Below are 19,096 nucleotides of genomic sequence, written 5' to 3' on the forward strand. Positions count from 1 at the left end.
AATGGGAGGTTTAGTCAAAGGTTACAAAGTTTTAATCATGGAGGGTAACAAAGTCCTAGATATTTACTGTACAACATAGTGTCTATAGTTAACAGTACAGTATGCTATACTTAAAAATTTGCTAAAATGGTAGTACTTAAGTGTATCTATCATAAAGTATTAATAGTAATAACTATTATTATCATTATTACAAATAAAGAGAACAGGAGGAAACTTTTGGAAATGATGGATACGTTTATTGCCCCAATTGTGGTGATGTGCTCACAGAATATAAACAAAAAAAGTATCCTGGTTATGCACTTATAAATTTACTATCATATATATATATATATATATATATATATATATACACACACACACATACACACACACCCTGACTCCCAGATGTCTATGAATAGATTAATTTGGAAGGAGATCAGCTGATTTCAGATGAGTTCATTTGTGCATCTGAGGTCAGCTGAAAGCTCAGCTTTGGTTGAGTTAGTCCTGAATGTCCTTAGCTCAGAAAACTTTCCTCTGTTCCATCAAGTATCTCATCTTCTAGAAGAGTTTAAGAAATGAAAAATTTTTTAAATTGGGGAATTGATAATATAATCTGATGTTGTGTGTGAGCAATACCTGGGGAATATAGAATGAAGAAATATATCTGAAATTGTTCCTACAGTTATTATAGATATTGGCCATGACAGCAATTTTTCATCTATAGTTAAATTTATTAATAAAGTTTGACTTGAAACAAATTTACATAACATACATGTAGCTATAAATGAAAGTGATGAAAGTTATACTTAAATAACATCAAAAAAAAAATCAAGAGGAAAATGCAACTTAGATTCACCTCAGTGTAAGGAAGAATTTTGCATTAGGTTTTCCAAAAAAAGAAATAAGCTGCTTCATGAAGTAGTGGTTTTTCCATCATTGCTGGTATTCATATACTCGAAGACATCAATAGTAGTTGCTTTAGAGTGGATTTCAAAACTTACAATAAATTAGCCTAAACAATTTTTGATTCTTTCCAATTATTATTAATAAATATTATTTGTAGAATTAAAACTAAGTTGATAAAGGCAACAATCACAAAAATGAGACTGTTCATAAAACACCCATGCTGCTGCTGCTGCTAAATCGCTTCAGTCGTGTCCAACTCTGTATGACCCCAGAGACAACAGCCCATAAGGCTCCACCGTCCCTGGGATTCTCCAGGCAAGAACACTGGAGTGCATTGCCATTTCCTTCTCCAATGCATGAAAGTGAAAAGTGAAGGTGAAGTCGCTCAATGGTGTCCGACTCTTAGCTACCCTGTGGACTGCAGCCTACCAGGCTACTCCGTCCATGGGATTTTCCAGGCTAGAGTACTGGAGTGGGGTGCCATTGTCTTCTCCTATATATAAATTCAGATTACAAATAACCTTGAAATTAATATCAATTAGCATATTATGATGTAAGTTGTTATAGTGTATCATTTACTTTTCTGGAAAAGTTGAGTTTTAGTCTAGCCCGAGTCATAAATTATCATATGTACTTTTTGTCATTTGGTATGTTACTTGATCTGTTTCCCTCAACTATATGTAAATGAACAGTCTGCTGATCTAAGTGATGTGAAGGACAGAGTTATGCAGAAGGCTGCATTAAAAATATTTTAGGCATAGGAAGTAACTGCGAAGTAAGGATGTGTCTGGGCTGTTAAAGGAACAGAAGTTTTGTGTTGGAGCAGCTTGAGAGGGGAAGAATGTGAAGCTGAGAAGTAGTTTAGATCAATGCTTAGAGGATATTATGAAGATTGGATTGTTACAGGGAGGAGGATCCAAAACAATAACAGGTCATTCAGTTTCAGTGCCAGGGTGGTGGTGAGACTGTGAGGACACAAATTTGAAAGTAGGGAGGCCAGTATGAATCACAGTAGTCCAGTCAGAACTAATGAGGATTTTGCTGGTGAAGCGTGAGGTGAAGTCTCTCAGCTGTGCCCAACTCTTTGAAACCCCATGGACTATAGCCCACCAGGTTCCTCTACCCATGGAATTTTCCAGACAAGAATACTGGAATGAGTTCCCATTTGCTTCTCCAGGGGATCTTCCTGACCCACAGATCGAACTCGGGTCTCCCACATTGCAAGTAGACTCCTTACCATCTGAACCACCAAGGAATCCCACTGGTGAAGTGAAAGATGTGATTTCAGGTAAGTTGTACTTCACTGATGGGACTCTCTGTGCATGTGATGGAGACAAGTTAGTGATAACATTTATTATATCTTATGTTTTCTGCTTCCCCCTTTTTGAAAAAGACCACGTCATAAATTTCATTATCATCTAACTTGTTTTATCAAATATAAAAATATATATTTGATATGTTAGGTGTTTCAGTAACTACAGTTAAATTTTACTTTATAAGTCGATGCATTTTTATAGAGAGGAATGAGGGGTCTGTTTAGTTTTTTATGCTATTGACATTTTGTGGTTCTTCATTAAATTCCATTGTATAACAATAAATAATGCAGGTAGTTAAAATGTAACTGGTTAATGAATTTTTATGTGATAAAGACAAATATTTTAATATGAGATGACTAATATACTCACACACATGTACATGCATATATACAGGAATTTTATGCTTAAATGATGACTTTATTTATACAAAATTTAAAAGGCAACCAAGTAGAATCAATTGGAATTTGTGACTAGGACATAGGTGACACTATCGTGCAGGAATTATCTGAAGACCTTTGATGCTTTATTTAACAGATATTTATTACCAGGCAGCAGAGAGGGAAATGCATTGCCAACATATCCATGGTAACCACATGGGAAACAGACATAATACTCTTTTTATAGAAAAAGTTATTAAACTTATTTTACATAAGCATTAACATGCATACATGCATGCATGCTAAGTCACTTCAGTCGTCTCCAACTCTATGCAACCACATGGACTGAAGCCTGGGTGCTTGTTAAAAGCCAGGAATATCAATAGCCAATATTCACACTCAAATTTTTGTGTACAGTTTGGAATTTGCATGTTAAAATGTTCTCCAGGTGATTCTAATATGCTTGGTTTTCAGATTAAACGTGGAGAAATATAGATATATCGTGTACAAATAGTGCAAAGTGTTAAAAAAAAAAACAGTGGTGGAATCCTAAAAAAAAAAAAAAACACTAATATTCAAAAAGTAAAAAGAGAAGTAGACAAAAACAAGAGTGAAGATTGGTTTTAATTGTCATTTAAATGTCACCTTCTTTATTAGGTTTTCCCTGGCCCCTTCAAAAGAAAATTGAACCATCAAATATTTCCAAGGCATTTGTTAATCCTCATTCCTGTTTTACTTTTAAAGTTCAATTGTCACAGAGTTCAAATGTTTTATAACAGATGCTATATAATGCTAACAGTGTGTTTCTTTAAATATTTTTTTTAATTTTATTTTATTTTTAAACTTAACATAACTGTATTAGATTTGCCAAATATGGGTTCTCTCCCCACAACTGTGCTTTGTGAGAGTACGTTATTTGCCTGTTCATTGCATTATTCGCAGTACCTAGAATACGATCTGGTACAAATTAGACTCTCAATATTTAATTTTTGAAAACATGAAGTAGAAGAAAAAGCAATGTTTTGTCTAGAAGGTCTCTGTCTTTCTGCAACTGATAGCATTGATTCCACCTGTGATGAAAGCGAACGTCCATACACAAGGGCTGCTTTTCAAACAGAAGCTAAAGAATAAAAGCAGAAGATAGCAAGATAAGCATTGTCTGTAGATCTAAACTCAGATGGTTTGCTGCCTATTATACTGAATCAATTAGGAATAAACTCATAAATGGTTTGGGATTTTTACATATAGATATTTTGGTAAGCCAAGTTCCAAAATGGACCAATTTTAATGCCTTAATCTCTGGAATGTGCCTTTGATAAGATGTTATGCTTATAATGTTTCCTATATAACTAAAATTACTAATCATAGCTAAAAACGGAGATTCTCCAGACAAGCTAATCTAATTATAGAAGACCTTAAAACACAGAGTTTTAAGATCTGGATGGGAAATGGTGACGAGAATACAAAAATTTATAGTAGTTCAGCAAGTTGGAAATCAAGGGGATACATATGACTGGATGACTGCAAAAGATACTCAGGAAACAAAACAAATCTTCTAAAAAGCAGAGTGAAAAATACTTAATCTTGTGATACTTGTGGAGTCAAAACTTGACTGAGTGGGTACTTATTTCAAAAACACTGCCAGCTTCCTCAAAACACCACACGATCGATGGTTAAGCCAGATGGGGTGGGGGAGACTGGAGAGTTATGGTAAAATTTCCAATGGACAGAACTGAATCTCTTGTAATCTTTTGGGAAAAGGATACTGATTTGGAAATCTCTCAATCAAAAACTCAGGAAAGCCACTTTTAGGAAAAAAAAAACAAATCAGAGTTATATAGATTCTTACCATAAATATAACAAAGACCAAATCATCTTATAGTGAAAAGATGTCCTTTTCATTATAGGGGACTGGAATGCAAAAGTAGGAAGTCAAGAAACACCTGGAGTAACAGGCAAATTTGGCCTTGGAATACGGAATGAGGCAGGGCAAAGGCTCATAGAGTTTTGCCAAGAGAACGCACTGGTCATAGCAAACACCCTCTTCCAACAACACAAGAGAAGACTCTACACATGAACATCACCAGATGATCAACATCAAAATCAGACTGATTATATTCTTTGCAGCCTAAGATGGAGAAGCTTTATACAGTCAGCAAAATCAAGACCAGGAGCTGACTGTGGTTCAGATCATGAACTCCTAATTGCCAAATTCAGACTTAAATTGAAGAAAGTAAGGACAACCACGGGAGAAGGGGATGGCACCCCACTCCAGTACTCTTGCCTGGAATATCCCATGGACGGAGAAGCCTGGTGGGCTGCAGTCCACCAGGCTTCATGTGTTGGAGAAGGAAATGGAAACCCACTCCAGTATTCTTATTTGGAGAATCCCAGGAACAGGGGAGCCTGGTGGGCTGCCGTCTATGGGGTCGCACAGAGTCGAAACGACTGAAGCAACTTAGCAGGAACAGCAGCAGCAGGGAAAACCACTAGACCATTCACGTATAACCTAAATCAAATCCCTTATGCTTTTGAACTGTGGTGTTGGAGAAGACTCTTGAGAGTCCCTGGACTGTAAGGAGATCCAACCAGTGCATCCTAAATGAGATCAGTCCTGGGTATTCATTGGAAGGACTGATGCAAAAGCTGAAACTTCAATATATTGGCCACCTCATGCGAAGAGTTGACTCATTGGAATAGACCCTGGTGCTGGAAGGGATTGGGGGCAGGAGGAGAAGGGGACAACAGAGGATGAAATGGCTGGATGGCATCACTGACTCGGTGGACAAGAGTTTGAGTCAACTCCGGGAGTTGGCGATGGACAGGGAGGCCTGGTGTGCTGTGATTCATGGGGTCTAAAAGAGTCGGACATGACTGAGGAACTGAACTGAACTGATGATTATACAGTGGAAGTGAGAAATAGATTTAAGGGACTAAATCTGATAGATAAGAGTGCCTGATGAACTATTGACAGAGTCTCAGGGCATTGTACAGGAGACAGGGATCAAGACCATCCCCATAGAAAAGAAATTCAAAAAAGCAAAATGGCTGTCTGAAGAGACTTTACAAATAGCTGTGAAAAGAAGAGAATCAAAAAGCAAAGGAAAAAGGAAAGATATAAGCATCTGAATGCAGAGTTTCAAAGAATAGCAAGGAGAGATAATAAAGCCTTCCTCAGGGATCAATGCAAAGAAATAGAGGAAAACAACAGAATGGGAAAGACTAGAGAGCTCTTCAAGAAAATTAGAGATACCAAGGGAACATTTCATGCAAAGATGGGCTCGATAAAGGACAGAAATGTTATGGACCTAACAGAAGCAGAAGACATTAAGAAGCGGCCAAAATAACACAGCAGTAAATTTCAAAAACTCAGCAGTGGCCACAGGACTGGAAAAAGTCAGTTTTCATTTCAATCCCAAAGAAACGCAATGCCAAAGAATGCTCAAACTACAGCACAATTCCACTCATCTCACACACTAGTAAAGTAATACTCAAAATTCTCCAAACCAGGCTTCAGCAATATGTAAACAGTGAACTTCCAGATGCTCAAGCTGGTTTCAGGAAAGGCAGAGGAACCAGAGATAAAATTGCCAAATTTGCTAGATCATCAAAAAAGCAAGAGAGTTCCAGAAAAACATCTATTTCTCCTTTATGGACTATGCAAAAGCCTTTGACTGTGTGGATCATAATAAACTGTGGAAAATTCTGAAAGAGATGAGAATACCAGAACACCTAACCTGCCTCTTGAGAAACCTATATGCAGGTCAGGAAGCAACAGTTAGGACTGGACATGGAACAACAAACTGGTTCCAAATAGGAAAAGGAATATGTCAAGGATATATATTGTCACCCTGCTTATTTAACTTATATGCAGACTACATCATGAGAAACGCTGGGCTAGAAGAAGTACAAGCTGGAATCAAGAATGCCAGGAGAAATATCACTAACCTCAGATATGCAGATGACACCACCCTTATGGCAGAAAGTGAAGAGGAACTAAAAAGCCTCTTGATGAAAGTGAAAGTGGAGAGTGAAAAAGTTGGCTTAAAGCTCAACATTCAGAAACTAAAATCATGGCATCTGGTCCCATCACTTCATGGGAAATAGATGAGGAAACAGTGGAAACAGTGTCAGACTTTATTTGGGGGGCTCCAAAATCACTGCAGATGGTGATTGCAGCCATGAAATTAAAAGACTGCTTACTCCTTGGAAGAAAAGTTATGACCAACCTAGATAGCATATTCAAAAGCAGAGGCATTACTTTGCCAACAAAGGTCCGTCTAGTCAAGGCTATGGTTTGTCCAGTGGTCATTTGTGGATGTGAGAGTTGGACTGTGAAGAAAGCTGAGTGCCGAAGAATTGATGCTTTTGAACTGTGGTGTTGGAGAAGACTCTTGTGAGTCCCTTGGACTGCAAGGAGATCCACCTAGTCCATCCTAAAGGAGACCAGTCCTGGGTGTTCATTGGAAAGACTGATGCTTAGTCTGAAACTCCAATACTTTGGTCACCTCATGCGAACAGGTGACTCATTGGAAAAGACTCTGATGCTGGGAGGGATTGAGGGAAGGAGGAGAAGGGGACAACAGAGGATGAGATGGTTGGATGGCATCACCGACTCAATGCACATGAGTTTGCGTGAACTCCCGGAGTTGGTGATGGTCAGGGAGGCCTGGTGTGCTGTGTTTCATGGGGTTGCAAAGAGTCTAGCACAACTGAGCTACTGAACTGAACTGAAATGATCTTTATTTCTGATTGGATTTAGATGACTAGCTTCTCCTATATTTGACTTACAGAGGAAAAGGTAAACTTTACTAAGTGAAAAATAATATCATCCGGAACCTCAGAATTAGAAAAAACAAACTATGCCTAATAAGGAAAAAAAGCAGAAAATAGATGCAGTTACATCAATGATTCATATATTCAAATTAATAAGTTAGTACTTGAAAATAACTGATTTAACATATTACATAGTGAAAAAATAGAGAAATAGATTAAGTTAATAAAATTTATGAAATATTTAGAATCTATCATAAAAATTAGTTGCTACTGTAAACAGAAAATAAAATATATGTGAAATCCAGACTAGTGGGTAGTTATGAATGGACACATTACAATAGGACATCAGTTACCTAGGAGAAAGTCAACAAAAAATACAAACTGAAGCACTGGGGAAAAGTGTGGGGAAAAAACAGAGCACAGATATTCAAATATTCAAAGACCAATGGTTAACCATTTCTAAAAATTATGAAAGACTCACAGGTACACAAAAATAATTTTACCTTTAACAGGGTATACAAAAATGAAGTTTACCCAGGTTCTTCACAGTAAACCTGCTGCAAAGCATAAAAAAGTAAATCATGAAAGTCAGTCAAAAGAAGAAAGATATCTTCTCTTCAAACAATTATAAGAATGGCAGCTTTCTTCTCAACACTAATGACAGAAGTCAGAGACAGTAGAATGACATCTTTATATTTCCAAAGTATAAGTACTGCCAACCTAGAATTTAATAACAAGTGAATATATCCTTATCCTTCAAAATAAAAGGGAAATAAAGATGTCTGCAAAGACTGGAGGAAGTTGTCAGTAATAGGAACATAATTAAAACTAAAAGTCAAAATTACAGTAAGTTCTTCAGGAAGAAAAAGATGATCTAAAATATGAACACAGAAACACTGAATGGAATTAAAAAACACTTTAAAATAATAAATAGATGAATAAGGATAAACCATTGTTTGATGTCCAAAACAAATATAAAAATGTTTTAGAGTTTAAAGTATATGTAAACCAAAGCTCCATGACAACATTAAGGCAAAAAGAAATGGCTTTTACAGACTCTAGAGTGCTAGCAGTATAGCGAAAGCAGAAAAATGATGATTTTATTAGACTGTAATTAGATATTTACAAATATAAAATAATAAATGTTGGAGAGGGTGTGGAAAAAAGGGAATTCTTCTACATTTTTGTTGGAAATGTAAATTGGTATAGCCATTATGGAAAACAATATGGAAATTCATAAAAAAACTAAAAACAGAGTTGCCATATAATTCAGCAATCCCACTCCTGGGCACATATCTGAAAAAAACTCAAATTCAAAAAGATACATGCACTCCAATATCCATAGTAGCACTAGTTACAATATCCAAGACACAGAAGCAGCTCAAATGTCCATCAATAGGTGAATGGATAAAGATGTGGCATACATATACAATGGAATATTTCTCATCAATATAAAAGAATAAAACAATGCCATTTGCAGCAACATGGGTAGACCTACAGAGTTGGACACAACTGAAGCGACTTAGCAGCAGCAGCAGCAGAGATTATCATACAAACTGCAGTACGTCAGACAGAAAAAGACAAATACCATATGATATCACTTATATGTGGAATCTAAAATATGACATAAATGAACTTATTTACAAAACATAGTCACAGACAGAAAAGAAATTTATGGTTACCAAATGGGAGGGGGTGAGAGAGGGACAAATCAGGAGTTTGAGATTAGCAGATTCAAACTACCACATATAAAATAGATGAACATCAAGGACCTAATGTATAGCACAGGAAACTATTAATATATTGAATATATTATAATAAATCATAATAAAAAAATGAAAAAGGATATATATGCATATATTTACATGAATCCCTTTGCTGTACACCACAAACTAACACAACATTGTAAATCAACTATACTTCAATAAAAATAAATCAAAAAAATTTTAAACAGGTTATCATGGATTATCTGGGTGGGCCAAGCAAGTATTAGCATAAATACAAAGTCCTCTAAAGTGAAAGAGGAAGGCAAAAGGAGAGGAAAGATACAGAGAAATTTGAAGATGCTACACTGCAGTCGTTGAGGAAAGAGGAAGGAGACAATAAATGAAGGTGGCCTCCAAAAGCTGGAAAAGTCAAAGAAACATTCTCCAATAGAGCTTCCAGGAGGATTAGAGCCAGGTCTACACCTCGGTTTTAGCCCAGAAAGACCCATTTTCTAACACTGGACCTCTAGAACTGTAAGATAATATGTCAGTGTTGTTTTAAGTCACAAAATGTGTAGTAACTGGTTACACATACAATAAGAAAGTAATGTACTAAGTTCATTCTATAGAAAATTTAAAGTGGAAACTTCACTTTACTGGAATTACCCTAGTCACCTGCCTGTTTAAACTTATTATATGAGGAAGTTCTCTCCAAAGAAGAAAGTTCACAACTTAAAGCATTTTAGATAATCCCTAATTTAAATATTCAAAATGGTCTGAATAAAAGTGGTTTTCTATAGTATGTAACCTATAAAAAAAGGCAGTCCACAGTACCTACTATTTAGAAATATTCTTTTCATAGAGTTTGGGCTGTATGAAAAGAAAAACTCTAAATTGTGAAAAAGAGTCAAAACTGTAGAAACTGGAATTGATAATCAACTGACTCAAAAGAAGTGCCAATCAAAATTAGAACATGTCTAGCAACAGATTAAAAATTAAAATAAATATTTCTATGTATAGAGTATAATATTCAATGAATGTTTAATACTCTGAATAAAAGAGCCCTCAAATTTTTCAGGTCTAGATTTGTAACCCTGTTAAACATAATGAGTGTGTAGTACAAACTTTGTGTACTTTAGGTAATGAGTCTAAATGATTCTTAAATCAATAAAAATAGTCAAAATGTTCTGAAATCAAAAACGTCAAGCTTTTGTTTACTGTACAAGAGAACTGATCAAGTTGGAACAAGAAGGTGTAGACATTGTTGGTAGAAAACATTCAGCTCCATTCCAGTGCCAGTAACTCTGGCAAGTGCCGGCAGTGTCTATACAGGCTTAGTGTTTGAGCAGTCAACATTCAGCTGTTGCTGCAGTCATGTAACGGAGAAAGCAATGGCACCCCACTCCAGTACTCTTGCCTGGAAAATCTCATGGACGGAGGAGCCTGGTAGGCTGCAGTCCATGGGGTCGCTAAGAGTCGGACACGACGGAGTGACTTCACTTTAACTTTTCATTTTTATGCACTGGAGAAGGAAATGGCAACCCACTCCAGTTTCTTGCCTGGAGAATCCCAGGGATGGGGGAGCCTGGTGGGCTGCCATCTATGGGGTCACACAGAGTCGAACACGACTGAAGCGACTTAGCAGCAGCAGCAGCTACAGTCATGGAAAAAGAGTTGCAGTTATATATGATGGAAAAACCACATGAATAATATAGTTTACTCTTATGGTCTGGAAAAAAAGTCAAAGATGATATTTCAAACTGAAATATCCTGCTATAGACTGCATAATTTTATAGAGGAGACCTCATTATTAATAAGTACATAGAGTGGTCATAAAATACATTAGGAAAAAATGGCTTATTTAGTTGCACACTACGGTATGGTTTAGATTCCCAATGGTATGTAAAGAAGTGCAATCTGCCTGAAAGTTACAATGCCCAGATGTGACCTTCACAAATTTAATTTCTTTATTCTTCAGAGGAACTGTCTTAAATTTTTAACTACCCTACTTGTCAGCACACCTGCCTGTACATGGTCTGCCCCCAGAAGGTTTATTTCACTGATCAACTTGAGAAACATAGAGTCTTTTTCATTGGCATGGGACATTTTTCCCCACTAAGGGACAATGCCAGTTTTATCTAAATACTTATCTCAGTAGCAGGACAATACTAACCAATTTTAACACTAGATTGAGTGCATCAGTATGATTTAATGAAGTAAAGAAATGAGAACAGAGATTTCACAGAAAAAATAAAATAAAAACCCTTTATATTTCTGCAGACTACAAAGCTAAGATGTGGTAATTAACAGAAACACCTTATAAAAATGAATGAAAATGGCATAACTGAGAAAGAATATAGTAGTTATATTGTAATTTATGTGGATAAGAAATATAATCCGAGGACATATGAGGTTAGTTAGGACTCAATACAGTGCAGGGTTTTGTTTGTTTTACCTGGATAAAACCGAAATGGAATGATTATATCTAAGTGGTTTGAAATGTCATTATTATAGAACTTGAAGTAGTCATTTTCACACTTCAATTTTGTTGCTGAGCCAGAGAGAAACAAACTCCCTTTTCCACTTATCTGTGAAAAATACAAATACAGTGTTTCAGTATGTCTCAAATGGCTATTATTCAGTTTTCACAACTCATCAGGAGAACTGAGAGGAATAATGCCACAAAGAGTGAGAATGAGGGAATTTTTTACATATGACTGCTTCTTTTTAAATCTGAGAATAAAATGAACTCAAAAGATGTCCTCTTTCCAAGAAGTAATTTATATGAGCATTCAAAAGGGTAAGTGATAAAGTCACAGGTTTTCTATAAGATTCTATATTTTATTCTATGAGATGAAAAAGATGCATGCCATATATATATATATATATATATATATATATATATATGTGATAAATGTGTACATACTTCTGTTAATTGCTACAGGAGGTTTAAGTATCAGTGACCTAAACTGTAAACAAAATATTATAATTGAATGTTATCAGCACCAACCACCTTGATATAGAATAGTTCAGTTCAGTCACTCAGTCGTGTCCAACTCTTTGAGACCCCAATGAACTGCAGATCGCCAGGCCTCCCTGTCCATCACCAACTCCCGGAGTTCACCTAAACTCATGTCCATTGAGTCAGTGATGCCATCAAACCATCTCATCCTCTGCCGTCCCCTTCTCCTGCTGCCCTCCATCTTTCCCAGCATCAGGGTCTTTTCAAATGAGTCAGTTCTTTGCATCAGGTGCCGAAGTATTGGGGTTTCAGCTTCAATATCAATCCTTCCAATGAACACCCAGGACTGATCTCCTTTAGGATGCACTGGTTGGATATCCTTGCAGTACAATGGAATCTCAAGAGTCTTCTCCAACACCACAGTTCAAAAGCATCAATTCCTCAGCGCTCAGCTTTCTTTATAGTCCAACTCTCACATCCATACATGACTACTGGAAAAACCATAGCTTTGACTAGACGGACCTTTGTTGACAAAGTAATGTCTCTGCTTTTTAATATGCCATGTAGGTTGGTCATACTTTCCTTCAAGGAGTAAGTGTCTTTTAATTTCATGGCTGCAATTACAATCTGAAGTGATTTTAGAGCCCAAAAAAATAATGTCTGACACTGTTTCCACTGTTTCTCCATTTATTTGCCATGAAGTGATGGGACCGGATGCATGATCTTAGTTTTCTGAATGTTGAGCTTTAAGCCCACTTTTTCACTCTCCTCTTTCACTTTCATCAAGAGGCTCTTTAGTTCTTCCTCACTTTCTGCCATAACGGTATGTTATCTGCATATATGAGGTTACTGATATTTCTCCCATTCTTGATATTTCTTGATATTTCCTGTTATTGATATTTCTGATCATTCAGGTATGACCTAAATAAAATCCCTTATGATTATACAGAGGAAGTGAGAAATAGATTTAAGGCACTAGATCTGATAGACAGAGTGCCTGATGAACTATGGATGGAGGTTCATGACACTGTACAGGAGACAGGGATGAAGACCATCCCCAAGAAAAAGAAATGCAAAAAGGCAAAATGTCTGTTTGAGGCACCCTTACAAATAGCTGTGAAAAGAACAGAAGCAAAATGCAAAGGAGAAAAGGAAAGATACAAGCATCTGAATGCAGAGTTCCAAAGAAGAGCAAGGAGAGATAAGAAAGCCTTCCTCAGTGATCAATGCAAAGAAATAGAGGAAAATAATAGAAGGGGAAAGACTAGATATCTCTTCAAGAAAATCAGAGATACCAAGGGAACATTTCATGCAAAGATGGACTAAATAAAGGACAGAAATGGGAGGGACCTAACAGAAGCAGAAGATATCAAGAAGTGGCAAGAATACACAGAAGAACTGTACAAAAAAGATATTCACGATACAGAAAAAAAGGCAGATAAATTCAGCCTCAGAGATGTTCTAACCAGGTTGTCATCCTGGAACTCAACTTTGCATGACATCGTCTTCATGTGCTCTTCCTAGGACTAGGGAAAAAAGTGAAAAGGTAGACTCATTACTGGTTTAGTGTTGAGAAATCAGTCTCAGTATATGATTATTGATAAATACAATACTAGGTAGAAAGTATAAATGGAGAGTTCAAATCTTAATAAGATGCTAAACAAGCTACCCCTCTCAAAACCTTGGAGGAATTAGAAAAATTTTGAGAAATGTTCTGAATATGTGAAATGAGATTAGAGGCTTTGTCCTGCGGGATGAAGCAAGCTATGGAAGGTAAGGTAAGAAAGGAACTGTTCGGGTTTGTTTTGTTTCTCTCCAACCACTGTCGTGGGAAAATGAGTTTCATTCAACACTAGCAGTAACTCCCCTGAAGTTCCTCTCCAGCGGTAACTCTCCCTGGAGAAGGAAATGGCAACCCACTCTCGCCAGTATTCTTGCCTGGAGAAGCCCATGGACAGAGGAGCCTGGCAGGCTACAGTCAATGGGGTCGCAAGAGTTGGACACAACTCAGTGACTAAACCACCATCACTAGCAGTAACTTAGCTCTCCAGCGCCAGAGTATTCCAGAGTAAAATCAGTTCTGTAGAAAAGCCCTGTGTGAGTGGAATGTTGGGGAAATAGTGGGGTCAGTCAGATGAGGACATTTGATTTCTTCTCTAAAACCTCAAGACCCTGGGACCTCAAAATCTAATGAGTGTTTTTGCTTAGATTTTGTGTACTCGGAGGACAAAAATCTAACCTGAGAAGATATTTTGGAGAATTTGAAATGATCAACTATTCTGATGTTTGAAACTCTGCATTCTTCTCAGGTTCATATATGGTTTTCTATCTCAAGTTTATCAAGCTGACCCAGCATATAGTCTGACCTAGCTCAATACTAAAAAAAATCTCATCAAGATAATCCATACCAACTTCACTCTCTATAATAGGCTCTCAGTTCATCAACTTCATAAGAACTGACTCAATACTCTATCATGTGTAAAACAGATAACTAGTGGGAAACTGATATATAATACAGAGAGCCAATCTGATGTCTTGTGATGACCTGGAGAGGTATGATGGGAGTGGGAAGGGGGGCTCTAAAGCGAGAGGATATGTGTATGTGTTAGTTGCTTAGTCATGTCCAACTCTTTGTGATTCCATGGACTATAGCCCACCAATCTCCCTGTCCATGGAATTCTCCAGGAAGAATACTGGTGTGGGTTGTCATGCCCTTCTCCAAGGGATCTTCCTGAAACAGGGACTGAACCCCAGTCTCCCGCATTGTGGGCAGGTTCTTTACCTTCTGAGCTACCCAATGTGTGTATGTGTGTGTATATATATATACACACACACGCACATGTGTATGTATATACACACACACGCATATATATATATACTCATATAATTATGACTGTCGTTTTATAGCACAAGCCAGCACATTGTAATGATCCTCCAAACAACAACAAAAAAAGAAAAAATAATAATCCATACTTTGCCTAAAGTTTCTTGTAAAGCTGCTTAGAACAACATATTATGTTTCTTTGAAGGCTTATTGTTTAAGAGAAGAGATCTGTGAGGCATTTCCCTAAGATCCTTAGAGAGATATGCTTCTAACAGGATAGTTCCCTGAGGAAGCACCTTACATCTTTCTGACATTTATTCAAGTTCCATTCTGCATTTCACCTTTGCTCCAAAGCCCTTTCTTAATTTGAAAATATAGGAAGGCCTGGCAATGTGAAACACAATTTTACTTTGAATAATCAGTAAGTGCTTGTTCCTTTTCTCTTTCCTATATATTTTACTTGAAAATGGAATAATTAAGTTTCACTTCATTTCTCTCCTCTGTCATTTTAACACAGTGAAATATTCCAAGATGTGTTTTAAACATTCTACCTTAGTTCAATCATTTAACTTATTTTCTATTTTTCTGGTTAGCATAGGTGACAGTTATTTCTGTAATTCCTCCCTCTATGTAATGAAAATTCTACTTCTTTCAGCTGTTAAAAAGCATGTTCTTCACATTCCTTAACTCTCCACTGATCTTGTCGTTACCATCACTGGGCTTCTGCTAACTGACTCCTTCCGGCTCTTGAGGCTTTGACCAGCACTCTTCAAATATCCTTAAAGTTCACCCAACCATCCAGTCCTTAAGATATTTTTATATTTTTAAAATGTTTGATACCAAAGCACACTTCTAGGTACCAAGAAAACCATCTTTAAAAAACTCTAGAGGGACATTTTTTTTTTCTCATATATATGCAACCTTGGCAGGATGGTAGCAAAGAATATTTCATCTCTACTCGACTCAGCACCAAAGTTAAAATATATGATCATAATTATAAATAACTATGCAAAATTATCTCCTTGCATATCTATCAGTTTTGCTTCATATATTATAAACCTCTTTTACATTATGAACATTTAAGATTGTTACATCCTCTAGATAAATTTACCTCTTTAATCATTAGGAAATGATTTGCTTTATCTCTGGTAAACGTCTCTTCCCTGAAATCTATTTTAACATTAACATTGGGCTTCCCCTGTATCTAAGTTGGTAAAGAATCTGCCTGCAATGCAGGAGACCAGGATTTGATCCCTGAATAGGGAAGATCCTCTGGAGAAAGAATGTCAACCCATTCCAGTATTCTTGCCTGGAGAATCCCATGGGCAGAGGAGCCTGCTGGCAGGCTACATACAGTTCATGGGGTCACAAGAGTTGGACATGACTTAGCAACTAAACCACCACCACTCCGACTTTGCCTTTGAACTAGTTATGTCTTTATATTTAAGTTATTCCTTTCTTCTTAAATTCAAAAATCTATGCCTTCAGATTGGAGGGTTTAGACTATGTAAATTTAATACTGGGTTTCCCCAGTGGCTCAGCCATAAAGAATCCACCTGAAATGCAGGATGCACAAAAGACATGGATTTGATCCCTGGGTTGGAAAAATCCCCTGGAGGAGGCCGTGGCAACCCATTCCAGTATTCTTGCCTTGAGAATCACAGGGAGAGAGGAGCCTGGCAAGCTGCAGTCCACAGGGCTGTAGTTTTTGACAGGACTGAAGCAACTTAGCACACAAGCACATTTAATATTACTACTGACATGGTTGGGTGTAAGTCTAGCATCTGCTGTCATTTTGTTTCAATTTTCCTTTTTTTTTCTGCCTTCTTTGGAAATAATTATTTTTATGATTCCATTTTATTTATTTTCTTGGGTATGAGTTATAGTCCTTTATGATCTTAGTGCTTTCTCTGGGGATTAGAGTTACATATACTTATCAGTCTACCTCTAAGTGATAGGATACCAATTCAAATATGATACAAGAACCTTGCAAATAAATGCTTTGATTTCTCACTTCCTGTTAACATGTTATGTTGTTATGTTATTTATTTTTGGTTTATACCTTATATATGCATATGCTTGGAGTAGGAAATGGCAACCCACTCCAGTATTCTTGCCTGGAAAATTCCATGGACAGAGAAACCAGGCATGCTACAGTCTATGGGGTCACAATGAGTTAGACAAGACTGATCACACACACATATCTGTATGTTTTAAATCCAAGACTGTTATTTTTATTTAAATGTTATTGCCTTATTTTAAATAGTCAACTATCTTCAGTTCAGTTCAGTTCAGTCGCTCAGTCGTGTCTGGCTCTTTGCGACCCCATGAAACACAGCACGCCAGGCCTCCCTGTCCATCACCAACTCTCGGAGTTCACTCAGACTCACGTCCATCGAGTCAGTGATGCCATCCAGCCATCTCATCCTCTGTCGTCCTCTTCTCCTCCTGCCCCCAATCCCTCCCAGCATCGGAGTCTTTTCCAATGAGTCAACTCTTCACATGAGGTGGCCAAAGTACTGGAGTTTCAGCTTTAGCATCATTCCTTCCAAAGAAATCCCAGGGCTGATCTCCTTCAGAATGGACTGGTTGGATCTCCTTGCAGTCCAAGGGACTCTCAAGAGTCTTCTCCAACACCACAGTTCAAAACATCAATTCTTGAATGCTCAGCCTTCTTCACAGTCCAACTCTCACATCCATACATGACCACAGGAAAAACCACAGCCTTGACTAGATGGACCTTTGATGGCAAAGGAATGTCTCTGCTTTTCCATATGCTATCTAGCTTGGTCATAACTTTCCTTCCAAGGAGTAAGCGTCTTTTAATTTCATGGCTGCAGTCACCATCTGCAGTGATTTTGGAGCCCCAAAAAATAAAGTCCGACACTGTTTCCCCATCTATTTGCCATGAAGTGATGGGACCGGATGCCATGATCTTCGTTTTCTGAATGTTGAGTTTTAAGCCAACTTTTTCACTCTCCACTTTGACTTTCATCAAGAGGCTTTTTAGTTCCTCTTCACTTTCTGCCATAAGGGTGGTGTCATCTGCATATCTGAAGTTATTGATATTTCTCCTGGCAATCTTGATTCCAGCTTGTGCTTCTTCCAGTCCAGCGTTTCTCATGAAGTACTCTGCATATAAGTTAAATAAGCAGGGTGACAATATACAGCCTTGACGTACTCCTTTTCCTATCTGGAACCAGTCTGTTGTTCCATGTCCAGTTCTAACTGTTGCTTCCTGTCCTGTATACAGATTTCTCAAGAGGCAGATCAAGTGGTCTGGTATTCCCATCTCTTTCAGAATTTTCCACAGTTGATTGTGATCCACACAGTCAAAGGCTTTGGCATAGTCAATAAAGGAGAAATAAATGTTTTTCTGGAACTCTCTTGCTTTTTCGATGATTCACTGGATGTTGGCAATTTGATCTCTGGTTCCTTTGACTTTTCTAAAACCAGCTTGAACATCAGAAATTTCACGGTTCACATATTGCTGAGGCCTGGCTTGGAGAATTTTGAGCATTACTTTACTAGCATGTAAGATGAGTGCAATTGTGTGGTTGTTTGAGCATTCTTTGGCATTGCCTTTCTTTGGGATTGGAATGAAAACTGACCTTCTCCAGTCCTGTGGCCACTGCTGACTTTTCCAAATCTGCTGGCATATTGAGTGCAGCACTTTCACAGCATCATCTTTCAGGACTTGAAATAGCTCCAATGGAATTCCATCACCTCCACTAGCTTTGTTCATAGTGATGCTTTCTAAGGCCCACTTGACTTCACATTCCAGGATGTCTGGCTCTAGGTCATTGATCACATCATCGTGATTATGAACTATCATCGTGATAGTCAATTATCTTACATAGATTTAAATAATAAGAAAAATATCTCATAGGTTCACTAATATATTATAGTTACTATTTCTGGTGCTCTGCTTATTTTTGTGTAGAACCATATTTACATTTGGTGGTATTTTCTTCCCACAGGACTTCCTATTCATTTCTTATTGTGTGAGATTTCAGGGAATAAATTTTTCACTTTTCATATTTTTGAAACATTTTAATTATTTTCAAAATATAATTGGTATGGTGTTGTAGGCTGACAATTTTTTTTCTTTCAGATGTTTAAAGAAGTTTCTCTACTATCTTCTCATTTTCATCATTTTAAATGAGAAATCTGTTGTCATCTTTATTTTTTATCTTCTTTTGTATGCAATGTGTCTTTTGCTCTGGCTGCTTTTAATATTTTCTACT

Source organism: Bubalus bubalis, chromosome 6 (genome assembly GCF_019923935.1).
Source record: "Bubalus bubalis isolate 160015118507 breed Murrah chromosome 6, NDDB_SH_1, whole genome shotgun sequence".
Taxonomy (NCBI): domain Eukaryota; kingdom Metazoa; phylum Chordata; class Mammalia; order Artiodactyla; family Bovidae; genus Bubalus; species Bubalus bubalis.